This window comes from Rhincodon typus, chromosome 4 (assembly GCF_021869965.1).
Source record: "Rhincodon typus isolate 14 chromosome 4, sRhiTyp1.1, whole genome shotgun sequence".
NCBI lineage: Eukaryota > Metazoa > Chordata > Chondrichthyes > Orectolobiformes > Rhincodontidae > Rhincodon > Rhincodon typus.
The window spans coordinates 29,104,264-29,131,303 of NC_063335.1; the positions used below are offsets into that span (position 1 = coordinate 29,104,264).

The following is a 27,040-nucleotide window of genomic DNA, read 5'->3' on the forward strand; positions in this document are numbered from 1 at the left end:
GAGAGAGAGAGAGAGAGAGAGAGAGAGAGAGAGAGAGAGAGAAAGAATGTGAGAGAGAGAGCGTGCGACAATGTGAAAGAGAGAGAGAGACAGAATGAGGGAGTGTATGTGTGTGTGAGAGAGAGAGAGAGAGACCGTGTGAGTGAGTGAGTGAGTGAGTGAATGAGAGAGAGAGAGAGAGAGAGAGAGAGAGAGTATGTGTGTGTGAGAGAATGAGAGAGAGAGTGTATGTGTGAGAGAGAGAGAAGCTATGAGGCAGATTGAGAAAGAAAGAAAGAAAGAAAATGAAGTGCCATAAAAAGATAACTATTTACATTTTAAAAATCCAAACAAATTCCCATATTGTTGGCAAATTATGAAAGTATTCTGTCTCCTGACATGGGCCAAATACTTGGTTACGTAGCATTCGTGTTGAACAATTTAAAATATTTTATCAGCAAAGTTTCCAGAAAGCTCGCCAAAGAAAGCTTTGTTCTATACTTACAGTGTATCGCTTTTTTTTCTCACGATGTTCATCAAAGCTGGGAATACTGACATTAGGGTGAGCTGATTTTGAATCCATTTTTGTTCTGTCCAAAGCAATTGCAAAGATCACTTTCAAAACTGAAGAAATGGCACAAGTTGAATTTTACAGACGTTTATCCAAAGTCAGTAACTCATGTGCACAGATCCATATGTCCATTATGATACCTAGTAAAGAACAAATCTCATTTACACAACAAGAATTGTAGCTTCATGCTGTGTCAAGTTATAAATGATTATGTAAAACTACAGCTAGATCAGTGCACACAGCACCATCAAGTGCAACTACTTTTTGCTGTTTTTAAACAATTTCTTTTAACATGTCTTGAGGGTCTGAATGTGCATAAAACTTATAGCAGTGAGCTGAAATTAGCAGTGCACCTCCAACCTAATTACTGCAAAAACACCTTGCAGTTTTACAATGGTTTTTGTTGAGAACTGGGCGAGACTGTACTTAACACAGTCTGAATGAACTTCTGTGCATCAAATTTTGTGCTTTGTTGTTCAGACATTTTCGGAGACACCGCTGGGTCAAGTGAAATTTAAAACTGGGCCGGCTGGATCAGAGGTAGGGACACTACCACTGCAGCACAAGAGCTGTGGGGGGCTGTAGTTTAATTGATTCCAGAGTTAGACACAATAATTGTATAAATGAGGTTAACTAGTTACATTAATTAACACAAATACAGATAACAGCCGAGTGAAACTTCTAACTTTGAAATTTAAGTAGTTAACTATGACAGGGTACATATCAATTTGGAAAGACCGGGTAAATGGAAAAGGAGGATGGGAAACCCTGACAAAATATGACAAAGGACATTAGTGCAGGAGCCTCAACTATTTATAATTACATAGATACATCACTCTCTAAACCCACATAGTGTTCAGGGATATGCAGGCTATGGGCAATTTAGTATGGCCAATCCATCTAACCTGCACATCTTCAGACTGTGGGCGGAAACCAGAGCACCCAGAGGAAACCCACGCAGACACAGTTGCCAGAGGGTGGAATCGAACACGGGTCCTTGGCACTATGAGGCAGCAGTGCTAGCCACTGAACCTTTGCTCTGCCCTCTTCTCTTGCTCCTATTCCTAATATTTTTATTTCACCAGTCTAAACAGATACAAACAGTAAATATTAGGTTCCCTATTTCATCATCAAGTTGTCCACAACACCATAATAGGATATTACTTTATTGGAATGTTCACAGTTTTTTGTATTAATTTTCAGTAAGCTAAAGAACTTTTGTAACAGTTTGTCACACATTTTGTTGATTTGAGTCATTAAGGCAACAACTAAATTGTTCATTATGAATCATTCTTATGAAGGTGGTTTTTTTTGTTCTCGATTTTCCTCCCTTTTCTCCCCCAGAGGGAAAATATCTTTTTCCATGATGTGGTTACTCCCGTACACTTATGGAACTGCACACCACACTTTTACCAAATACCATGTCTACGTGTCTATACACAGACAGGGTGAAGGTATGGGGGAGGAGGGACTGAAAATCCACATAAGAAAAAACATTTCTTGCATGACTCCAACATTACAAATTTCAAGGCTGTTAGAACTTGCCTTATACTATTGAGACACAGTCAACATCAAGAATATATTGGAATTACCAGATGAGAGAAATGGAGCTACATTTTTCCTTCACAATGTCCATGATTGTTACTCCTAATTCCTGGCACTCAAAGCCCAAACTAGGTTGCTTTTTGCAGCCAGAAAAAAAAATTCCCAAAGTCTTTATACAATTCCAGGAGTTGGAGTAGTTTTCCTGAAGTACGTTCAATGTCTATTCTGTTTACAGTTGCGTGCAATTAATTTGTTATTGGTCCAATCAATACAGAAAAATTGATCTGATAAACTAAAAAGGAGTTTATATTGACATAGGACTTTTTAAAAGTCTTTTTAAAAGATCTTTGGACAACAAAACATTACAACAATCAACATTTTTAGAAAACAGCATTTATTTGCAATTAAAAAGGATTGGGTTTGTGATATCCAAGCACTTTGCCTGCAAGGGTGGAGGTATCAAATGTGGCTGCTGGCCAAACCATTTCTGAAGCCCTAGGCCTTTGAAGATTTTGATCTGACAAAAGGTATGAAGTGTTACATCCATCCTACAATGTCTATTGAGGCAAGAATTAATGTAAATTTCACACTGTAGTTGCTGGAAATGTCAGTGTGTATGCAGATCAAGTAAATAGTTTCCCGTAATTACACCCTATGTCAAGCAACTTGATTGATTGCTGTCATACATACAGAGATACAGTGAAAAGTGGATAAAAACTAAAAGAACTGCAGGTGCTGGTTACAGTTCTGAGGAAGGGTTACTCGACCCGAAATGTTAACTCTGATTTCTCTCCTGAGCTTTTCCAGTATTTTCTGTTCTTGTACAATGAAAACTGCTGTTTTGCATGCTTTACAGGCAGATCATACCATACAAATTGCAATGTAGTAGAACAGAGTGCAGAATAGTATTACAGCTGCAGGGAAGGTACAGAGAGAGAGATCAGAATTAACATTTGAGAGGTCTGTTCAAAAATCTGATAACAGCAGGAAGAAGCAGTTCCTCAATTTGTACGTGTATTCAAACTTTTATATCTTCTGGCCGATGGAAGAGGGTGGAAGAGAGTATAACCAGGGTGAAAGGAGTCTTTGATTATGTTAGCTGCTTTCTCGAGGCAGCGGAAAGTACAGATGGAGTCAATGGATGGAAGGCTGGTTTGAGAGATAGACTGGGCTGTGTTCACAATTCTGTAGTTTCTCGTGGTCTTGGAAAGAGCAATTGTTGTAACATGCTGTGATGCATTCAGATAGAATGCTTCTTTTGGTGCATCTATAAAAATTGATAATAGTCCTTGTGGACATGCTGAATTTCCTTAGCCACCTGAGGAAGTAGAGACGTCGTTGTGCTTTCTTGACCATTGCGTCGACATGGGTGGCTCAAGACAGATTGTTGATGATCATCACCCCCAGGAACTTGATGCTCTCGACCATCTCCACCTCAGCACCACTAATACAGACAGGAGTGTGCCCTCCACTCCGCTTCCTGAAGCCAGTAACCATTTTGCTGAATGAGAGATTGAGTGCTTAGCAGCATGGTATAAAGACAACAATCTCTTTCCTGTTTTCTGTCCTGTCATCATTTGAGATCCGACCTACAATGGTTGTGTTGTGAGCAAACTTGTAAATGGAGTTGCAGTGGAACTATGATATTTTAGCTTCCTAAATATCAGAGAAATCATTCTACCCAAGGAGGACAAATGCTTACATCCCAACTTATCAGCATCTTACTGATTATTATGTGCACTACATGGACATCCTTGCATACTGACGCTTGCAAGAAAATACTGAATAAACATCCCCAATTTTTAATTATTGTTTCGATATACAGTCTTTGTATCATCTTCATTCAAACCAAGATTTGATCCCGCCTTTGCAACCAAGTTTTTTTTTCAATATGTAAAACAAAACCGGTTCAAGCAAAACTCTCAAGTTAAACTTCACCCTTTCTATAAATAGAATGCTGTAGTTCTGGTACCAAACCTTGTTCAACCTGAAAGTTCAGTTTCCTTCATCAACAGTCCAACTAAGTGATAAATGAACGCTCTAAACATCTTCAGTCCTCCAGCGTGCACCTCAATACTGTTAAATACAGCTGACTGAGACTAATGGGCAGGACTATGCAATCAACTTATAGCTTCTGGCATCTCACCTTTAGCCATCCTTTCTTTGACAAACTTGCTACCACATTGAGAAGGGGTGAATTCAGTCTATTTATTTCCCAATACTTGAATCTCACTGTTCAACTACATGGTCTTTTTAGTGACCTGTTCACTTGGGTTCCGAATGATGCCTTATCCTCAATACACCATTCTCAGCTTAGACTTTCAGCAACTTTATGGACAAAACTATTTTGAGCTAAATGGTCTAGGTCAAGTCTGTTAAATGGCAGATACTATTAGATGCCCTGATAAAGCAAATTCTGGCTCAATTTGCTGATCCACATTCACTTAGACTATCATCTAATTACTTTAATAATGATGGCTTTGATAATGGTTTGACAAAACATCTTAGTGTCATTTTGATCAACTGCATAACTAGTAAATTCTATTGACCAACAAAATTTCTGCCAAAAGGAAGTTGCATTGCAATTGCTGACCTCAGTCACAGGCCTTTGTTTTGGTTAACAATGTGAAAGAATGAATTTGTCTTTCCATAACACTTTTTCACAATGTTTGGACATCTCAAAGTGATTTATAGCATATTTAATAATGTTTGACATGCAGGCATTGTTGTAATGTGCAGAAATATGACAGCTGATTGTGAAAATGTGATTTATTTCAGTTAGATTGGAGAAGCTGGGGTGATTTTCCTTAGAGGAGAGATTTGACGCAGGGATGTAAAATCTTGGTGTATAGAAAAGGTGCACAAGGAAAAGTCTTTCCATTGTGTTTAGAATACATCGTCGTTTGGTCACACAGAACTGGAGTACTGCTGGAAAGAAAAAAAGGCACGTTTCGTTGAAGCTTTTTGTCTTCTACTCATCCAGATCATTCACAATAACACAACTTCAAGGGAAAAACTAACAGTTAAACAGCACAAGAGGAGATTGATGATTTTTATTTTTCCCCCTCAAGTTGATATGCTCACAGGCTAAATGTTGTCATTTTCAGAGAGATTCAGGTTGGGCATTCCACCAGTGCCTGTCAACGTTTCTAATGCAATTAATCATTCATAATTAATTATAAACCATCCTCTTCAGCATCAGGCTCATCCAATCATAAGAAAGGAGTAGCTCAGAAGTGCTTGCCACTGCTGGACCCACAGATCCAGCCAGTCTGAATCTCGACAGTGGTCTTGGGACAGTGCTGTTTCTCAGACTAAGTGAAACATCCAGTCGTGCAGGAAGAAGGTCCATGTTCTGCTGTGCTCTGCAAGAGTAAGTACCACTATCTTCTCTCCGCTACCTCATACTCTAACTCTGCCACTACACACTGATCTCTCAAAGGCTGACCATCTACAACCCTCACTCTTGTTCACAGCTACTCAATTCAACGGCTCTTACTCACATCTCCCCAAACTACTAACCCTTTCTGCTTCTACGCTTCCTCACTCACTCAGTGGGACACCTCACCACTTCTGCTTCCACATCACCATAGAACAGTTCTTCCATCCAAGTGCATCTTACTCAATATCACCTTTCTACCCATTGCAGGAGAAATTGTCACCCAAGCAGGCCGGGAGGGCAAAGACAGGATGGGAGTTGCCGACATTAGTTTCCCTGCTCCTTGAGAAGATCGTGGGAATGGCCAGAGACCGATCACATGAGCACACTGATACCTCCCAGATCAGTTAACACAGTATGCGGAGGTGCTGATGTTGGGCTAGGGTGGACAAGGTCAGAAGTCACATGACACCAGGTTATAGTCCAACAGGTTTGTTTGAAATCACAAGCTTTCAGAGCACTGCTCTTTTGTCAGGTGAAGTTCAACATGTGAAGTAGCAGCGCCCTGAAAGTTTGTGATTTCAAATAAACCTGTTGGACTATAACCTGATGTCGTGTGACTTCTGACCTAGTTAATACAGTAGGCTTCATTGTACTGCACTGCACCTTTCTCACATTACCACCTCTGTTAATTCATTCTTAAGATACTCAAATTTCTAACACTACAAAGGCCTCTCTTAACTTAGGCACCAGTAACACCCACACAACCACCGATGCCAGAACCTGAGTGTGCCAGATCCACTTCCACTTTGCAAAAGGAAGCCACAACTCTGAGGATGTTCCTGTAAGGCTTTCACCTGCACTCACCACCAGCTGAGAGTCTTCCACTTCAGTGGAAGAGTATTCGGTGGGTACTTTAATCTAGTTTTGACTTGTGATCACAATTTGGTGCCCACGTCATAACAACATAAGAAACAGGAGAAGAATTAAGCCATTTTGCCTATCGAGTCTGCTCTCCCATTCGATCATGATATGTTTCTCAAACCCATTCTCCTGCCTTCTCCCCATAACCCTTGATCACTGGCATGTCTTCGCAACTGGTTGAGGAAGAAATGCCTGAGGTCTCTGGAATTGAAAGGACTACCAGAGACTAGGAACGTTCTCAGGCCTAGACAGATGGTAGTCCCATCTGCTGTTCGTTAATAACTTTGTACAAATACTCAAGCATAGGGATAGCAGGCAGGGTTGGTCAGTGACATTTGAGCAAACTGGATCTAAGGTTGGAGGAGACCACCAATGTTATCAGTACCACGCTGCTTCCTCTTGAGGTGTCTGTATATGGCTGGGATAGTGAAAACAGCACCTGCTGTTGATGAATTCCTTCAGGATGGTGCATTGATATTCCATGAAAAGTATTAGAACCAGAATGGCTTTTCCAGGATGTGATTCCTGAGAAGTTGTAGCAAGCATAAATGAGGCTTCATGTTAGGCTGTGATACAGTATGGAAATGGAGGTCTCCCAGGAGAGTAGTGAAATGTTTTTCCATGGACGTCAGTTATTTCACTTCATTCAGATGTCTGCGTTGCAAGCATTCACCAAACAACATTGGGAGGTTTTCAGTCTCAGGATATATATTCACTGCCTGCGCACAAAATGCAGGACTGACTATAACAGACCACATTCTTTCTTTCTTTCTCACACTTCATTGTGCAAAGATAGCAGCTCTGAGGCCTTTGCAGCTTTGAGATTGGTGGAATGGTTTTGTAAAATGGTAATTATATGTAGAACACTCACTGGTACTTGAGGTCAAGGTTTGAAATGTAATATCGGTCAATGCAGGAGTTGCAGAAGAAGTGCAGCCTGATGGATGCTTGATTAATGCAACTCCCCTGGCATATTGCAAACATGCCCCGGACTAGAAAAATGAACTTACTCTACCTACTTTGAATAAGTTGGCAAACATCTTGTCTTCCTTATTGCACTTTTGAGGTTTGAATGAAAACGATGTTATCCATTTCACACTACTGGGAGTTCCGCTTGATAATTAGAATTACACCCACCAAACTCTTCATGTTCCATTTTTTTTTGCTGTCCCAATCAATTCCATCAGCTTTTGGGCTCCCCACATTCCCATCCAACTGTTTTATTTGGCCATAAATGTCTCCAATTGCTGCCTCCTACACCATCCCCATAGCCCACTGAATCCAGTGTCATGGTGACTTGCAAAATCACTGCCCACCCATACCCTCCTATGCTGGATCAGCTTTCACCCTTATATTTGGAGTTGCTCCCTTTCACAGTTGTTATTCCCCCCCCCCACCACAATGTAATATAATGCAGCCCATTCCAAGACTTTAGTTTCCCACTTTCCCCAACAATCCATTCACTGCCTTCTGGTAATACTCCTGACCACTGTTGCCTAATCCCACAAGGACTGATTTATGAAGGCTGCCCAAACTAAGAATAGCCTAGCCCCCTGACAGATGTCTGCACGGCTCCTCGACTGACGCACCTATAATCCCTGGGTTGGTTAGACCTGACCTATAGGAGTAACCATGGCCCAATCCCCAAACAGCAAAGACAATGATGCCCATTCAGCAGTGGGACCAACTGCCCCTGTATTGCAATCAAGCCCAAAACACTGTGCTTTGCTAATTACTTCCAGCATGTTCTGCCATTTTAAAAGATCTTTGCATAGATTTGTTGTGCTAAGTGGCATATTGATTCAATAATATACAACGTTATCTGCAATATCTACTCTGGAATCTAAAGGGTTGTACTGAGCTGATCTTTTCCAAGGATGGCAGGAAGAGGGCAAACTCTTCAACAAAGCAGGTATTTCATTTCGCCTTACAAACCTGTCCTATTATTCCATGAGATCATGGCTGATCTGCAACCTAATCTCATTTACCAGTTCTGCCATACTTCTTAATTTAAAAAAATATGTTTAGTCAATTTTTATATCCTATTAAGATTCATTAACAGTTACTTCAAACGAACAGTTAGACTGTGTAGTTCGCTGAAAGTAAGCTTACAGGTATAGCAGGCGGTGAAGAAGGCAAATGGTATGTTAGTCTTCATAGTGAGACGATTTGAGTACAGGAACAGTGATGTCTTGCTGCAATTGTAGAAGGCCTTGATGAGACCACAGTTGGAGTGTTGAGACCAAAACTGCACACCTTATCCAAGGAAAGACGTTCTGATGATGGAGGGACTGCAATGTGGTAAACCAGACTGATTTCTGGGATAGCAGGACTGACAATATGGAGAGACTGGATTTATTATGACTATATTCACTGTGTTTTACAAGAATGAGGGGGATCTCATAGAAACCTATAAAATTCCACAGAACTAGACAGGGTAAATGCAGGAAGGATGATCCTGATGACCAGGGAGTCCAGAACCAGGGGTCACAGACTAAGGATATGGGGTTGGCCGTTTAGGACTGAGATCAGGAGAAACTTCTTCACCCAAAGCGTGGTGAGCCTGTGGAATTCTCTGCCACAGAAAGCAGTTGAGGCCAAAACACAATGTTTTCAAGAAGGAACCAGACATAGTTCTTAAGGTTAAAGAAATCAAAGGGTATGGGGAGAAAGCAGGGTGCAATGTTGGATGATCAGCGCCACGATCATATTGAACGGTGGAAAGGACTTGAAGGGTTGAATGGCCTACTTACATCTGCTCCGATTTTTTAATGTTTCTATACTTCCTCTGATTTTCCCCAAACTTCAACCTGGAACTCTTCAGGCCACATTGGTGACCAGGATAGGGTTAAATAAGAGCCTTCCTATGAAACAGGAAGAAAATCACCATAAAAAGAAGAAAAAAAATTAGCAATTAAAAAACAAAAACCTTGATTAACAACCACAACTGAGCAAAGCCCTACTTTAAACGTAACTCCGAAATGCTGATTTCACTGATTGAGAAGGGCTACAATTAGGAAAATAAGGAAGGCAACAACACTCTCGCTGCCTTTTTTGCTCAAACAGGATATTAGTAAGCCTACTTCCCTCATTATGCCAACATCAAAGAGTTGAGGGAGATGATGAAAATAAAGCTGTAATATTCATCGTTATGTAACTGTATTTTTCCACCGAGTTATGTCAGTTACTCTCTTCATTGCCAAGAAAGTGAGTCATCACGGATTCCAAGAAAATTGTGCATTGTGCAAAGTGTTGCAGTAATTCTGCATGTTCATCGTAGTTCTTCAGATTACTTCATTTAATTTAATGTCGTGCATGTGGATGCTTTTGAAAAGTTTTCATTTAGTTAATTCTGCTCACCTTTGAACACTAATGAATCTGTTTCCATTTTTGCTACATTAATTTAATACCACCTAATGACACTTAATTTTGCAGCGAGTCACTCCAGCAGTTATTGTCAAACCAATGACACTGCAAACAAATATTTAGCAGTGGATAATGAAAACAGATGCACAAATGCAACCTGATAATCTTGTACTCGAAGTTCCTAACTACTCAACACAAAATGCCACCAAACATTATTAATAAATATTAAGGGTAAAAGAATAAAAAAATTTCCTGATAAAGTTGAACGAAGAGTTAGGGCCACGAGTAGTAGAGATGGTGGCGTAATAGTAACATCATCGGACTAGCAACCCAGAAGCTAATGTTCTGGATACACAGATTCAAATCCCATTGTGGTAGCTGATAGATTTATTAACTTAATTGAAAGTCTGAAATTAAAAAAGGTTGTCTTAAGAGTGACCATGAATTTAATACTGGTTATTGTAAAAATCCATCTAGCTCATTAAATTTCTTTCTCTAAAAGACACTACTGGCCTTTCCTGATCTGGTCTACGTGTGAATGAAGCTCCAGAGCAATGATATTAAATAGCTTCTGAAATGCCTTCGCAGGCTACTCAGTTGTATCAAGCCACTACAGAAACATCAATATAGAGCACAACTTTATTTCTTAAACCTTATTTACCACGGACCACCTGGCATCAAACTGATACATCAGAAATAACAACGGCACACCCAGCACTACTGACACTGCCAAGTCCTCCTTGCTAACATGTGGGGGCTTGTGCAAAAACTAGTCCCACAGACTAGACAAGCAACAGCCAGCGACATGGTCATACTCATTGAATCATACTTTACAGTGACGTCCCAAACACCACCTTCACCATCCAGAATACATCCTGTCACAGCAACACAACAATCCCTCCTGGCTTCGTGGTGTGCAGTCAAGAAGGAGTTGCCCTTAGAATCCTCAACATTGACTCTGAACCCATTAAAGTCTCATCATATCTGGTCAAACATAAGCACGAAATCTCCAGCTGATTACTACCTACCACATCCCCAACCCACCCTCAGCAGCTAACATACTCCATATTGGACACAACTTGGAATTTTCTGAAGAAGGGTCCAGGCCTGAAAGTTCAGCTTTCCTGCTCCTGTAATGCTGCTTGGCCTGCTGTGTTCATCCAGCTCTACACCTTGTTATCTTGGAAGCACTAATGATGGTGGCACAGAATGAATTGTGGGTGGGACATTTTAACATCCATCACCGAGTGGCACAGTAGCACCGATACCTCCATGACCTAACAGCTAGAAAGGGTCTGCAACAGGTGATAAGGAAACCATAAACAGGGGGGAAAAAATGTATTTGACTTCATCCTCAGTGTACCCTGAGGATGCATCTGTCCATGTCAATATTTGTACGAGTGACAACTACATAGTCTTTGTGTGGTCTAAGTTCCATTTCCACATTGTTTGTGGCCGTAGTAGGGTTAATCAAACGGGCTGCTTTGTCCTGGATGGTATCAAACTAAGAGAGTGTTGTTGGAGCTGTACTCACTAGACAAATGGCATGCCTGACTTGTTCCTTGTAGATAGTGGACAGGCTTTGAGGAGTCAGGAGGTGACATACTCACTGCAGGTTTCTTTGCTTTTGACCTTCTCTGCAGTGTCACCAATTCAAAAAGGTGGAATTCCCTCCCTAATGGCACGGTGGGCCTACCAATACGTAATGGGTTGCAAGAAGCAACTTAACACCACCTTCAAGGGCACTGGGAATGGGCAATAAATGTTGATCCAGTCAGCAAAGCCCACATCCCATGAATTGATTGGTGTATCTACATGCAAACTTTGTGCTCCTTATCCTGGGACACGCAAGTCCTTCTGAATATGAACACTTACACAATTCACACCATCTAAAAAATGTTCTTTTCCGTGCAAAGGAAAATGATCTCACACCTCCCCACATCACACTCCATCTACTATTTGTTGACCACTTACTTAACCCATCTTTATTTTATTGCAGCCTCTGTCTGCCTCTCAGCTAAAATCTCAACCTTGCTTCATGTCTTTGGCAAGCTTGAATACACCGAATTACTCCTGGTCTCTTTGCCCAAGTCATGAATATAGATTGTAAAAAGCAGAGATCAGACCTCAGATCCTGTGGCACTCCACTAGTTATGGCCTATCAGTTATCCCTGCTCTCTGCTACTTTCCATTAACCAAATTTGGAAATTCTACGTTGGAAAACCATGACCAGTGCATCCACTGCTTCTACAATTACCTCTTTTAGAACGCTAAGTTGTAGACACCGAGTCCTGAGGTTTTCTTGGCTTTTAGCCACTGAGGTGTTTCTAATACTTCTTCCCTGCTGATATTAATTAGTTTAAGTTCATCACACTTCAGATGCCTCATTCTGTCTACATTTGTGGATAATAAGTAAAGATCTAAGGATGATTAAAGATGCCTGTGACATGTGGATGCTAAGTTGTATGGTAAAAAGAAAAAAAAAATCACACCATAAAACAACTGAAGAGATTGAAATCACAAGAGCAAAATGAACTCTGAAAAGTGACATCCAGAAAAGGAAACGACAGTACTTTAGCCGCTTGATCGGTGATGGAAACGACAGAGATCTGTTCTGGAGGACAAATTGGAGTCAACTTAAGCACACGTTAGAAAGCAGACATCAGAGTCTTTACATGATAGCTGCAATGGATGTGTGATGAAACAAGACAGATGATGTAGCAGATCATGGCAGAAGATCTCCTACGAGGTGTAGCTATAAGTAGCAGCACCACTCATCAACCCCTCTATATCTAGTAAGCAATCTTTGTCTTCTATTGAAATGAGACACGAAATATTTATTCATGACTACCATTTTCTCATTCACTGTGTGTATTTCTCTGAAGGGCCAATATTTATTTTAATATAAAACAGACAATACTTAAAATACTCAGATCAGGCAGTATTTGAGGTGACAAACAGTAAATATTTCAGGTTGAAGATCTCCACAAATGTCACCTGATGTTCTGTGTATTTCCAAAATTTAAACTTTTATTTTGAATTTCCAGCATTGATACCAAAACAATATACAGTCAATGTTTACAAATAGTTACTCTTCTTTTTATTATAAAATCAAGTCCAGAGACAGCCAAAAATAAAATGATAAAAGGAAAGGCGGAATTAGGAGAGGGATAAAGACCCTGGGCATTTCCCCAGCTGTCTACCAGTTATATGTGCACACATTAAAAAACAAATTATTGCCCGTGTTTTACTTTATTTATTTTTGCTGCTTTAAATGTGTGTTTTATTCTGTCAGTTCACTTTATGTCCTTCACTAAATCAGTTCAACATAAATGTATCCAAATTCTCATGATGTTGTAGTCATATTTAAATGAAAAGGAAATGAACAGTAATATCCTTTTGAATTCCTCATACAGAGATTTCCAGTAAATTCTTAACTAGTTGTAAACTTCAATTGACTATCAGTTAGATAGTACAGACTCTGGCTTCATTAGAATAAAATAAAATTAAACTCAAATCAATTTTGCTCATTATGTTAGCATGGTCTCGTTACTGCTCCAGCTGGAAAATATACTTCAATTTTGTAATATATTGTACAACTAAAAAAAGCCCCTGAAAATCAGAGAGTCATGACATTATAATTCAATTTTAAATGGCATGCTTCCTGCAGACTTGAATGCTAAAGTGAGATTCTTATAAAAAGAATGGTCATCTATGATGAAAGAGTAGCAGCAAATTGCATTTAAATTGCAATTTGCCATCATTAGCAAATGCATTGCACTCATTAAAACAAAAATAGAACAATGCAATTGGCCAGTTGACTGGTAAACAATTATAATACATATGATTTTTCATCATAGCAAATATTAACCCTCTACAGTACAAAACAGAGCAAAAGCATAGATTCAGGATCTTGTGACAATAAGTTTAGTTTTAAACTGATGTGTGATGTGTGTTTGCCAGTGTTTTGCCTGTTGCTTATATTATCCTTTCTATTGTTAGAAACTGGGTGAAGATATTATGGTATTGAAGGATTCAACAGATGTTTCTTAGAGCTAACAATTAAGTACAAACTACATTTCTTGGGCATGGAGCCTCTGCATTAATATTAAAGAAAGAACCTCAAAGAGCAAGGTACTTCCAGTAGCATGTCATGCTTCAGGTGATCCCATGGCAAAATGGGGTATGAGACCTTTACACCCACAGGTCACAGGCTGTGATACAGTGATATTATCATTGGCATGTCCCTAAAAAGATATATTGACATACTGACCATGAGATAATGTGGTTCTAGGTTTATCATGATTTTCAAAACAGAACAAGAATGATTTGGGAATTGTTAACATTTTAGATGTCAAAATGAGTTTTTAAGTACAAATCCATGGGGGCTATTTCATCTAACATTAGGGAACATAACTACACCACTGACATCATCGACCCAGCATATTTAGTTCTCAATTCTTTTTTAAATACACCACATTCAGTGACCTTCATTTTGCATTTCCTGATAGTTATTTTAGTTTTGCACCCCCCCCTCAACATTAACCATTCCTTAAAAAAGCTTTAAAAACAATGTAAGGAAATGCAAATGAGATAGCTAGCAGACAAGCAAATCACTTGTTGTGCAATTAGTATCTTTACTGAAATTGTACATGTCAAAATTTCCAACCCGTTCTTTTCATCCTTTCTTCACCCCCATTTGCTTCACCCTCCCCATAATTTCCTGTGCTCTGATTAATGCTGGCTGGTCCATCCAGTTTCATTCCTTTTCTTAGATTTCTGGGTGAAGTTTTATGACTGAGCAGAATGTAACCAGCTCAGGTAAGGATTGCAGATTTCCTTCCTTAAAAAGGACAGATGGGTTTTTACAACACTCGACAATGGTTTCATAGTCACCAAAATTAACAAGCACATTGACAAATGTACATTAATAGGGTGAACTAGCCTGTTATTCTGGAGGGAAAATCTTGTTCAATTAACTTAGTGGAGCTTTGTGTTTAAAATGAGGTAATGGAGGGTTGATCAGGCCAATGCTTTTTGAGTAGAGTATGTGGAATTTCAGAAGAAATTCAACACCGAGCTGTACAAAAGACCTATGAATGTGGATCTTCAGAGAGCTCATGGAATAAAAAAAGGACAGTAACAACACAATATTAAATTGGCCGAGTGCTAGGAAACAGAATAATGGTCGATGGATATTTTGTTTACAGGCTGGGAGAAGGTTTATAGTGGAGATCCCAGGTGTTAGCGTTGGAATCCTTGCTTTTCCTAATATATATTAAATTATCTACACCTTGAGGGACAGGGCACAGTTTCAATTTTTTCAGATGATATAAAACCTGGGGCATTGTATTGTATGTAGACTATAGTATAGAACTCCAAAAGGACATAGAGAAGATGGCGGAGTGGGTGGATAGGTAGCAAATGAATTTCAGTGCAGCCAAGTGTGGGTTGATACACTTGGTGGGAATAATATGGAGAAACAATATGAAGGTTACAATTCCAAAGGACTCGAGTGTGCATATGCATAAACCATTAAGAGTGACAAGGCAGACTGAGACGGAGATGGGGAGGTACAGGAGAATGGAATTTTGCCAGGTGACCATTTGAAGAGCCAATGTAGACAAAAATACACTTAGAAAGGCCTCTATCAGAGAGTCAATGACATGCTTTGGAGATGTTTTACTACATGATGGATGACAAGGAAATATAAATTGTTGTTGTACTGCCCCTGCACAGCACTGCAATTACATTAAAGTCTCAAGTGACATCCTCACAATCTCTCTACAGCATTCATCAGTGGTACCACCAACGCTATCCATTGTCTAGCACCTAGCTTTCACCTGGTTCCATTCTTACCAATGGCCAGAGAATTCTCTGCAATGGATGCTTTTCCTGATGTTTCACGACTACTGCTGGGGATCCCAGGGATTTATCTTTTGCTCATTTATTTTCTCAACAAAATATGTTGCCTCAAAAATCAAAAGACAAGATATCCATATGTATACTGCCAATAGTCTGCTTTATCTCACCACCAATCTTCAAGCTATCCTTTGCCTTTGGATTGTCAGATTGCTTGGTCAACATCCAGGCATACATTCCATTCCCAACTCACCAATTCCATTCCCCACTTCAGCTACTGTTTCACACTGATCAAACTGGTTTGCAATCTGTGGATTATATGACCTAGAGATAAACTTCTGGACTTGGCTTCTTCCCATCAGCAAGACCCTTTCCTCCACTTCTGTCAGTCTGTACTCTCTCAACACATTTGCTACTGAAACCCTTAGACACACTTTTGTTTACTCCCCCGGACCATTCCAGTGTGCCCTCTTTTGCACCCCTTTATTCTGAGACTATGCCCTCTCATCCTAGATTCTCCTGAAATAACTCCGCAAAGCCCGGTATCCCATCACCAAGTCACCCCTTATTTACATGTGGTGAGTCCTTGACACTAACCCAGATGACCATTTAACCAGACTACAAGATCTATTATTAACAGAAACGTGTTTGTTTCAACAAAAAAAAATCAATATTACCCTTAAGTTTCCTTGAAAGAAATAGAAGACAAATGCTGAGTAGCTACCAAAACAAAGGCAAAATATCGTGGATGCTGGAGATTGGAAACAAAAAACAAAAATGCGCTGATGAAACTTCCCCTGACATCCCTTGGCATTAACATCTCTGAATCCTCCACTCTCAAAATACTGGAGATTACCACTAACCAGAAAGTGAACTGGACCAGCCATATAGATATTGTGGCTGCAAGATCCAATGGGAGACGAGAAATGCGATAATGCTTATCTCATTTTCCAACCCCACCATCACCAAGGCACATGTCAGGAAAATGATGGAGTACTCTCAGCCTGCCCAGATGAGTACAGTTCCAATTACACTCAAGAAGGTTGACACCATCCAGGACAAAGCAGCCCATCAACCGCCTTCAACATTCATGACATTGACCATTGTACATGCTGCTGCCACTGCATCAATGTACAAGATGCGGTGCAGCAATCTACTGTAACACCTTCCTCCTTTCAAATCCATTAGCTCTACCAGCAAGAACAGCCAAGGCAGCAGAAACATGGGAAAGCTGTAATCAGTAAGGTTCTCTCCAAGTCACTTATCATCTGGACTTGAAACTATATTGTTTCATTACTACCTTGTAGTTTCAAGTCATTGATGGCTAGGCAATGTTCCCGTCCTGCAAACAAAAAAATCCCACAATGCTATTCACTTCAAATTAACAACATCTCAATTCAACACACCTGGCACTTAGTTTAATCTTGTCTAAAACTTTTGCTATTCACTATATTCATAGTGACAGCAGGTTTGTTAGTTCCTCTCTGACATCTTTGTCAAATGACTAAGCCTGTGTTCTCCAAAGATCTTCCTACCATGTCCATGAATCAAGTTTTCAAAACTGTCATTTCCTTAGTGAGACCAATTTCCTTAGTGAGACCAATGACAGTGGGAGGGTGAGGGGTGGAGGGGGAAGAGATCAGGGAAGACACAAGATAGCTTTCGGAGAGGTGGGAAGAGCTGCAAGAGTGGGTCCTATGGGGCTGAAGCACTGTTGTAGTAATTTCACTGGAGTCCACACCAGCTTTTGTAGCCTAGAGCTGGTGACCCTGAAAATTTTAGTGTGCAGCCCCATGGGAGTGTATAACAATTACAACAAAATTCATTTTTACACGATCGGTGTAATGTGGATTCTAGGACCCCAACATCTATAAGCTGTTTCTTGGCATTTATGCTGTCAAATACCTTAACTCTGAGCAGTCTCAGAGACTCCACTTTCACGAGACTTTGTAAATTTAACTGTTTTTGGGGAAGCAGCCCATAGAACAGTCCCAGTCATAATGTGCCTTACATTTCATAACACAAAAGAAAAAGTATCGCTACAACACTTATCAAATTTACTTCTTAGAAATTCTTCTGAATGTTTTCCCAGCAACCAAGCTAATGCATCAAATAGCACATAGCTTTTAGAGTCTCAGAAATAATTTGAATTTGTTTTAGAGCAGACTCGAACTCATATTTTGATGATGCACAATGTGGGTAGCATTGAAACCAATTTATTTTGAGCTATTCCCTTATTTAAGGAAAAGAACAGAAACCATAGTTTAGTCATTTTAAATTGGAAACTGCTATAGGAACACAAGAAGCTGTTTCACTTCCTCTCCTTCCCTTTTCTCGGTCTCTTTGGGCCTACTGTCATACAAGTTCGTTCCCGATTGATTGATTACATTTATCATTCTTTAACTAAAGCATTTGCACGAGTGCAAGCCAGAGAATTAAATAAAAAGCATCTCTGCGTTTTCCTTTCTTTGCAAAGAAGGAGTAAAACTGTTTGCATGAGAAACTCACGTTATTATTATTTAGAGAAATTGAACAAATTGAAGTTTGTATTACACTGTATCACAAAGCCACAAAGCATTAGCATTTTACAAGGTCTCTCCTGGCAGATTAGTCCAGAAGATTAAATCACATGGGATCCACCTCAAGTTGACAAGTTGGATAGAAATTGGCCTGGTCATACGGGACAAGGGGTAGTTGTGGAGGAGTGTTTTTCTGCCTAAAGGTCTGTGACTGGTGGTGTTCCACAAGGGTCTGTGCATCCAGTCTATGTATTGCTGTTGAATATTCTGATGAAGAGTCACAGGTCTCGCAATGTAAACTCTGCTTTTTCTTCACAGATGCTGCCAGACCTGCTGAGGTTAACCAGCAATTTCTGTTCTTCTTTCAGCTTTCCAGCGTTCACAGTTCTTCGTATTTTCAATGTTGGGGAACACAGAGTCTAGTGGGAGGGAGGAACTGAAGGAAATCAATATTAGTGGGGAAATTGTGTTGGGAAAATTGATGGGTTTAAAAGCCATAAATCTCCAGACCTGAAAATCTGTATGAATTAAGTGGTCCAGAATAGTCATGGTCATCTTTCAAGATTCTATAGATTTTGGTACAGTTCCTATAGATTGGGAGAATAGCTAATGTAACCACACTGCTTAAAAAGAGGTAAAGAGAAAACACAGACCCATTAGCCAGACATTGATAGTGGGAAAAAATTCTACACCTGCTATAATAAAAGTCAGAAGTCACACGACACCAAGTTATAGTCCAACAGGTTTGAAATCATGAGTTTTCGGAGCGTAGCCGCTTTGTCAGATGAAATGAGAGAGAAGAGCACAGAGAACACAGAATTTATGGGCAGAGAGATCAAAAGATCATACAAATGGTGTGAGTGGAGTGTCAGATAATAAGTCCCTGCAGGTGATCCGAAGTGTTTGATGGTGTGAGTAAATTGTCAACAGCTGAATAACAAACAAAGGGATGACCTATAATCTGATTAAATGAGGCAGACACTCCACTCACACCATTTGTATGATGTTTCGATCTCTCTGCCCATAAATTCTGTGTTCTGTGTGCTTGTCTCTCACTTCATCTGACAAAGGGGCTATGTTCCAAAAAGGTCATGATTTCAAAAAAACCTGCTGGACTATAACCTGGTGTCATGTGACTTCTAACTTTACCCACCCCAGTCCAACACAGTAACAAATGCAATGAATGCTGGAGTAATCAGCAGGTCCGGCAGCATCTGTGGAGAGGAGTTTTACCATTGCAAGTCAAACACGACTCTTCAGAACATTCTGAAGCATATTACTGGATTGGAAACATTAAAACTCTGTTCCTTTCTCCACAGATACTGTTAGACCTACTAAGTTTCTTTAGCATTCTCTGTTTGTTCTATTTCAGATTTCCAGCATCCACAGTATTTTGCATTTACTTGGAGAACAGTGACAGGACTAGACAGAGGATTTACAAAAGGGAAATTATGCTTGACAAATCCTGTGCAATATTTCAAGGATTAACTAGTAGAGTTGATAAAAGGAATCCAGTGGATGTGGTTTACTTGGACTTTCAGAAGGCTTCCCACAAAAATCACACTTAAGAGATTAGCACGCAAAATTAAAGCATGGAATTGGGGATGGTGAACTGACATGGATAGAGAACTCTCAGCGTGCCACTCCTTTCTGCCAGAGACTAGTGGGGTACCATAGGAATCAGTACTTGGCTCCCAGCTATTCTCAATATATTATTAATGATTTAGATAAAGGGAACTGAATATGATATCTCCATGTTTGCAGATGACACAAAGCTGGGTGGGAGGTAAACCGTGAGGAGGATGCAGAAATACTACAGTGTGATTTAGGTAAGTTATATGGAGCTGTCAAATGCAAGGCAGATGAAGGATAATGTGGATAAATAGGAGGTTATCCACTCTGGTAGCAAAAACAAAAAAGTAGTTATCTGAATGGCAACAGGTTGGGAAAGGGGGAGGTGAAATGAGACCTGCATGTCCTTGCACATCAATCACTAACAGTAAGCATGCAGCAGGCGATAAAGAAGGCAAATGGTTTGTTGGCCTTTATAGCAAGAGGACTTGAGTACAATAGCAGGGATGACTTGCTGCAGCTGGCCTTGGTAAGACCACACCTGGAGTAGTGCGTGCAGTTTTGGTCTCCTTATCTGAAAGAGAATATTCTGGCTACGGAGGGAGTGTAGTGAAGGTTTATCAGACATCCATCTTGCCATCCCAGGAATCAGTATAAGGAAAGATTGAGTTGGTTAGGACGATATTTACTGGAATTTAGAAGAATGAGGAGGAATCTTACAGAAACTTATCAAATTCAAATAGAACTAAATAGAGTAAAGGCAGGAAGGATGTTTCCGATGACCACAAAGTTCAAAACTAGGGGTCACAATCTATAGAATTCTCTGCCACAGAAAGCAGTGGAGGCCAAAACAGTGAAGGTTTTCGATGAGTTAGATATAGTTCTTGGGGCACAAGGGATCAAGGGGTATGTGGAGAAAGCAGGAACAGGGTATGGAGGTGGATTATCAATACCATAATCATATTGAATGGCAAAACAGGCTTGAAGGGTCAAATAGAAAATATGAGCAGCAATAGGCTATGTTCCTATTTTTCTATGTCACAAAAACCCACCCAGTTCACTAATGTTGTTGAGGGAAGGAAAACCGTCATCCTGATCTAGGCTTCAGGTGACTCTAGACCCACAGCATTTTTTTGTGACTCTTAACTGCCCTCTGAAGTAGCCTAGCAACCTACCTTGTTGCAAATTGTTATGAAGTCTTAGGGGGAAAGAAAGGAATTAAATCAGAACACTTGGCATCAATTAAGGCACTGGAAACAGCAAACTTAACCCGGTCAACACTGCAAAGCTCTTCTGAATAACTGGGGGGCCAGTGCTAAAGCAGGACACAGTGCTAACGCAACAGCCTGACACAGTCACACACATGGAATCATATCGTACACATTGTCCCAGACAATGCTATCACCATCTCTAGGTACGTCCTGTCCCTTTGGCAGGACTGACCCTGCAGAGGTGGCAGTACTGTGGTAAGCAGATTTTCCCCAAAATTTCTTAGGCAGCACCTTCTAAACCAACCACCATTACAAGCTGATTTATGAGAACACTACCAGCCATAAGTTCCCCTCCAAACCACACACCATCCTAACTTGGAAATACATCACTATTCATTGAATATTGCTGGGTCAAGACCCCTGAAACTCTCGCTTTAATGACATCGTGGGTCCACCTACATCAAATGGATTACGGTGGATTAAGACAGTAGCTCACCATTACATTCTCAAGGGCAACAAAGCAGGCATTGCCAGTGATATCCACATCCTATGAAAGAATGCAATGTCACTAATTATTCAAATAAAACTATTATGGGTTTTACTCACTTTTCTAATTCCACCAATCCACATGTCCAAGATGTAAGGACGGTCTACCTGTCCGTAGTCACTTGAAATCATCAAGTGGCAGACAAGAGTACCATATGATAAAATGTTGCTGCTTCTTGGGGAGTCATGTTGTTACTTTGTGTTCAAACTGCACCTTGAAACACTTCATTTTCAGATTTTACACTGCATAAGGGGAGCCTCATCCACAGGAAAAACACAACCACAACCAAACTAAAATGATCAGGAAAGTTAGACATAGCACGATAACGTTCTTGTGTTACAACAAGGTCCTTAAGTATAAGCTTAGTAATACCATAAGATAAGACTTTCAAACAGAACCTTGTGAATTCAAGTTCTACTTTGGAACTTTAGCACAAAAGCTATAACGAAGAAATTAGTCATCAAACCAAATCATTGTTTTTTTTTTAAATTCATTCACGGGACGTGGGCATCACTGGCTGGATTTATTACCCATCAGGCAGTTAAGAAATCAACAAAATTACTGTGGGTCTGGAGTCACATGTAGGCCAGACCAGGTAAAGATGGCAGTTTCCTTCTTTAAAGGATATTAGTGAACCAGATGGGTTTTTCTGACAACTGACGATAGTTTCACAATCATCATTAGACTTTTAATTCCAGATTTTTAATTTACTGAATTTAAATCCCAGCATCTGTCAAAGGATTTGAACCCAGGTCCCCGTAACATTACCCGAGTCTCTGGATTAATAGTCTAGCAATAATACCTGTGTTTGCCTCATCCTGCACTGTAAGACCTCACACCATTACTCAGAGAACAAAGTTCCCCAAAAGCTCTCAGCCAGCCTTCCTCATCCAACCCTAAAATCAGATTAATTCAGGATTGTCTAAAATTTAGTGTCCTTAGGTGACTTGAGAAACACCACAGAGCATCAGTTATTACACATGAGACTTAAATAAATGTTTCCATTAAATTACACATCTCTGTGTTTTATCAATATCTGTATTCCAAATGTAACCGGTATGTGCCGCTTGTCAAAATCTTTTTGAAACTACAAACTTTCTAATTATTCATTCGCAGAATGCGGGCATCACTGGTTGGGGCAGCATTTATTGCCCATCTCTAACTGCCCAGAGGGCATTTGAGGTCAACCATATTACTGTGGGTCTGAAGCCACATGTAGGCCAGACCAGGTAAGGATGGCAGTTGCCTTCCCTAAAGGACATTAACAAACCAGGTGGGTTTTTCCGACAATCGGCAATGGTTCATAGTCATCATTAGACTCTTAATTCCAGACTTTTATTGAATTCAAATTTCACCATCGGCCTTGGTGGGATTTGAACCTAGGTCCCCAGAACATTATCCTAGTTCAGTCCGATTAACAGTCCAGTGATAATACCATATACGAATATACAATATTATCTGGACATCTTGGAAAGACAACATCACACTGCTTGGGTTTAACATGCGATTCCTAATCAGTGGTAAATGGATTAACAAGTATCCATAAAATCTCTTGAACCACCAGGATATTTTATATTACCTGATATAATGTGAATGTTTAAACTGCCTAGCCTTTCCACCCTTTAAAATTTAACTTCTGCAAGAACAGTTTTTCACAGATGGAACCAGACAAGAGGCAACAACATCCCGAAACACATTTGAGTGTGTTAGGAAAGAGATTAAAAAGCACAACTTCAAAAGGCAATAATCTTATGATCACTCCTCATGCAAGTATTGGTGCCTACAGAAAGGAGGAGGAGGATAGAACAGAACAAATAAACATGTGGCTGAAGAAATGCTGCAGGAAGGATTTAGATTTCAGAAACATTGGGACCGATTCAGGTAAGTGGAATGTATACAAGGAGAATGGATTACAGACTTAGCAGGACTGGGACTAATATCCACAAAGAGTGTTTTGCTCGTGCTGTTAGGCAGGGATTAAACTAGCTTGGCAGGAGGAACTGTTTCCTTTAGACAGAGGAAGCCATGAGGGTATGGAGCCGAAGCAGGTTGGCTGTGGAGGAGTGGAAACTACATAAAAAGGTATGACGGTGGATAGGCAGTGTCTGCCATTTAAAGAATGAAGACATGGTGTACAACAGATACATGTTCCTTTGAGACACAAAAACCCAAAAGAAATGTGATCCAACCATAGATAACAAGAGAAGTTACTGACTGTATTAGAAAAAAGGAAGAAGATTACAAAGTTTCTAAGAAGTAGTAAGCATGAGAATTGGGAGAATTTTTGAATTCGCCAAAGGAGGACCAATAAACAGCTGAAGGAAGGGAAAATAGTTTGTGGAAGTAAGTTAGTGAGAGATACAAAAAATGGATTTTAAAAGCTTTACTGCTATGGAAAAAGCTAAAAAAAAAAGTGAGGAAAAACAAATGTAGAACCATTGCAGACAGAAAAGGCAGAACTTATAAAATTGGGAATAAGGAAACGGAACAGAAAATAATACATGCTTTGTGTACATCTCCAAAGAGAAAGATATAAAATACCTGAGAACCAAGGAACTAACAAGAATGAGGAACTGAAATGAAGTAACGTAGCAAAAAAAAAGTAAAGAAGAAATTAATTGGACTGAAAGTTAGTAAATCCCTTGGATCTGATGATTTTCATCCCAGAGTTTTGAAAGAACTGGCTGTAGAGATTGACTGTCATGACAGTCATCTTCTAAAAGTTCTATTTAATAGAAGGTTGCAAATATAACCCCACTACTTAAGAAAGGAGTGACATAAACAGGGAATCAGTAGTCTGTTTGACAGACATCAATAGAAGGGAAAATGACGGACTCTATTGTAAAGGACGTGATCATTGGATGCTAAGAAAATCGTGGTGGGATTAGGCAGAGTCAACATGAATTTAAGAAAGGAAAACTAGTTTGACAAATTCATTGATAAGCTTTTTTGAGAGTATAACTAGTAAATTACATAAGACAGAACCAGTGGGCATGTTGTATTTGGATTTTTTGAAGGCTTTTGATAGGGGTCCACCCAGGACAAGGATATTGATTGTTGTATCCAGTTACCATACTGTAAAGAGAGTCATAAAGCATGGAAATAGACCCTTTAGTCCAACTAGGCCACACTCCCAAACTAAACCAGTCCCACTTGCCTGCATTTGGCCATATCCCTCCAAACCATCCTATTCATGTACTTATCTGTATGTCTTTTAAACTCTGTAACTGTACCTGTATCCACCACTTCCTCTGGCAGTTCATTAAACACACAAACACTCTGTGCAAAAAAAAAAGTTGCCCCTCATGTCCATTTTAAATCTTTCTCTTCTCACCTTAAGGTAAATTTGAGCAACAAAGATTCCAAAAGGCCTTTAAGAGTCAAGATTGCAAGAACAGCAAAGAAAGTTTGGTTTATTCTTATTGAGAAAGAGACATCGAGATGCCTTAAAAAGTTTCTTTAAAATTGTGTTTAAATTGATAAAGCTGATCAGAATAACATATTAATGAAAATTTCAAAACTAAAAAGCAGATCATTTAAGAGTTGGAGGTAATTTGGAAAGCCCAGCAGAAGTAGTGTACATCAAAAAATGATAAGGATGGAATAAGATGCCAGTGATAAATCAGAACAGAATATGCAGGTTCAAGAGTTAACCAAATAACTGCAAAAGGGTAAATAAAAAAAATTGATAGGGTAAGGAGACAAGTGAAAGCCAGGTCCACATTTAAAATTATTTCTATACTCTCCTTTACAGAGTTTAAATTATTGACAGACTATAGGGAGTTCTAACAGCCGGAAAAATGACCAGCAACACTTCCTTGGTAATATTCCGCACTGATCTTTCGGATTCACCTAGAGATGCAACTGGCATTGAGAAAGATACGGTATAAATAATGACAGCTCTTGGATTTCTGTTTAGTCATGATTTTATACAGAACTTTAAGTATGCAAACTCAATTTAGTGGCTCAAATTATAGTTTGATAGGTTGTACGATCAGACAGAAAAATATGATTACTTTACAAAACTTGAAGCAAATCCAGAATGACTACAATGAACTCAGATACAATATGAATATAGGAAACAGATGGAAATAAAAACAAAAAAATTAAACCACAAAATAAAAAGTGAAGCTATGGGAAATGTATAAATCATGAGATCATTGAGAAGATGAAGTTCAAGAAGATATTTCTAAGGACATATGAAAACACTAAAACAAGTAAACTAAGGAAAGGGGGAAAAGTTGATAGTTCCACAAATCTTCCAGGATCCTTCTCTGTATTTATCAACTGAAACAAACACTGAACAAAACATATCACGAGCTAAGAAAAGATCAGGTCCAAAGTACCAGCCCCATTCAAGCAAATCACATATCCCAATGATCTGCTTTCAAACAATGGAGTCTTATGGAACGAACAATATGAAAACAAGAGAACTCTGTGGCCAACTCAGCAGAATCTCTGGAAAATTCTTCTTTGACTCCCAAAGGCAATCAAGCCTGACTCTAGAAGACCACAAACATTTAATTCCTCATATTTACAGCAAACTAGCAACTTACTGTCTACAAATAGAAATTTTCATTTGAGAATTTTGAAGTTCCCTTTCAAAGCACTGTGGTAAAATCAATGCACATGGCCTGTTTCTATAATCTGTTCCAGAAATTTCCTGTCGTCTAACTTAATTTTCTGTATTGACATTTTACGGAAATGCACTAGTCCTGTCATATTATACATCATCAGGCTACAGACTAATGCTTTTTTTGGGAAATCTTCAATCACACCTTCTCAAATTTAATTGGATTAGCTTACTGTCGCGTACTCAAATGCGTACAGTGAAAAGTTTACAGTCACCACAGTACAGTGCCATCTTAGGTACAGATACTGAAGATCAAATTCTTAGGAAACAAAAAAATTAGAGAAGTAAAGAAATAAACAGTTCAGCATTATAGCTGTTATGAATAAATTAGAAAAGTAGAGTAAAAAGTTCAGAATATTAGCCTTTCTGATCCCATCCATGCTAGCACCTACTCTCAGGGGAGACTTTCACTGCCTTCCCGCCCCCACTAACATGGCAAGGAGGTGGGGGGGGGGGGTTGCCCCACTTTAGGCACCATCTCTTCATCACTAGGCTCACTTCACTGACACCACTGAACCCACCTTGCCCCACCACCAAGTGTCCTGGCTCTGCTGCCAGGCCAGGAGAGAATTTTTCAAAATAATCCTGACCTTTGGAGCATATTCCATACCAAAGAACTTTAAACTGGGTGACACTCAGAATCATTGATCCATACAGTACAGATAGAGGCCATTCAGCCCATTGAGTCTGCACTGAGCCTCCGAAGAGCACCTCACCCTCTGCCCACAATCTCACATTTACCATTGTTAACCCACATAACCTGCACATCTCTGGATACTATGGGCAACTTAGCATCCAATCCACCAAATCTGCACATCTTTGGACTGTGGGAGGAAACTGGAGCACCCAGAGGAAAGCCACGCAGACACGGGGAGAATGTGCAAACTCCAAACAGACAGTCCCCCAAGGCTGGAGTCGAACTCAGATTCTTG

At 39.7% G+C, this 27,040-nt stretch overlaps 1 long non-coding RNA gene across 1 annotated transcript in view; it reads right to left on the minus strand.

Moving 5' to 3' along the window:
• Positions 1-559: 559 nt before the first annotated feature.
• LOC125482903 overlaps positions 560-27,040 on the minus strand; it is a 32,219-nt gene continuing 5,738 nt past the window's right edge. Inside the window, exons 2-3 of the long non-coding RNA XR_007261892.1 lie at positions 9,152-9,262; positions 560-690 (exon numbers count right to left, since the gene is read on the minus strand). This is a non-coding gene — a long non-coding RNA (uncharacterized LOC125482903). The remainder of the gene's footprint in view (positions 691-9,151; positions 9,263-27,040) is intronic.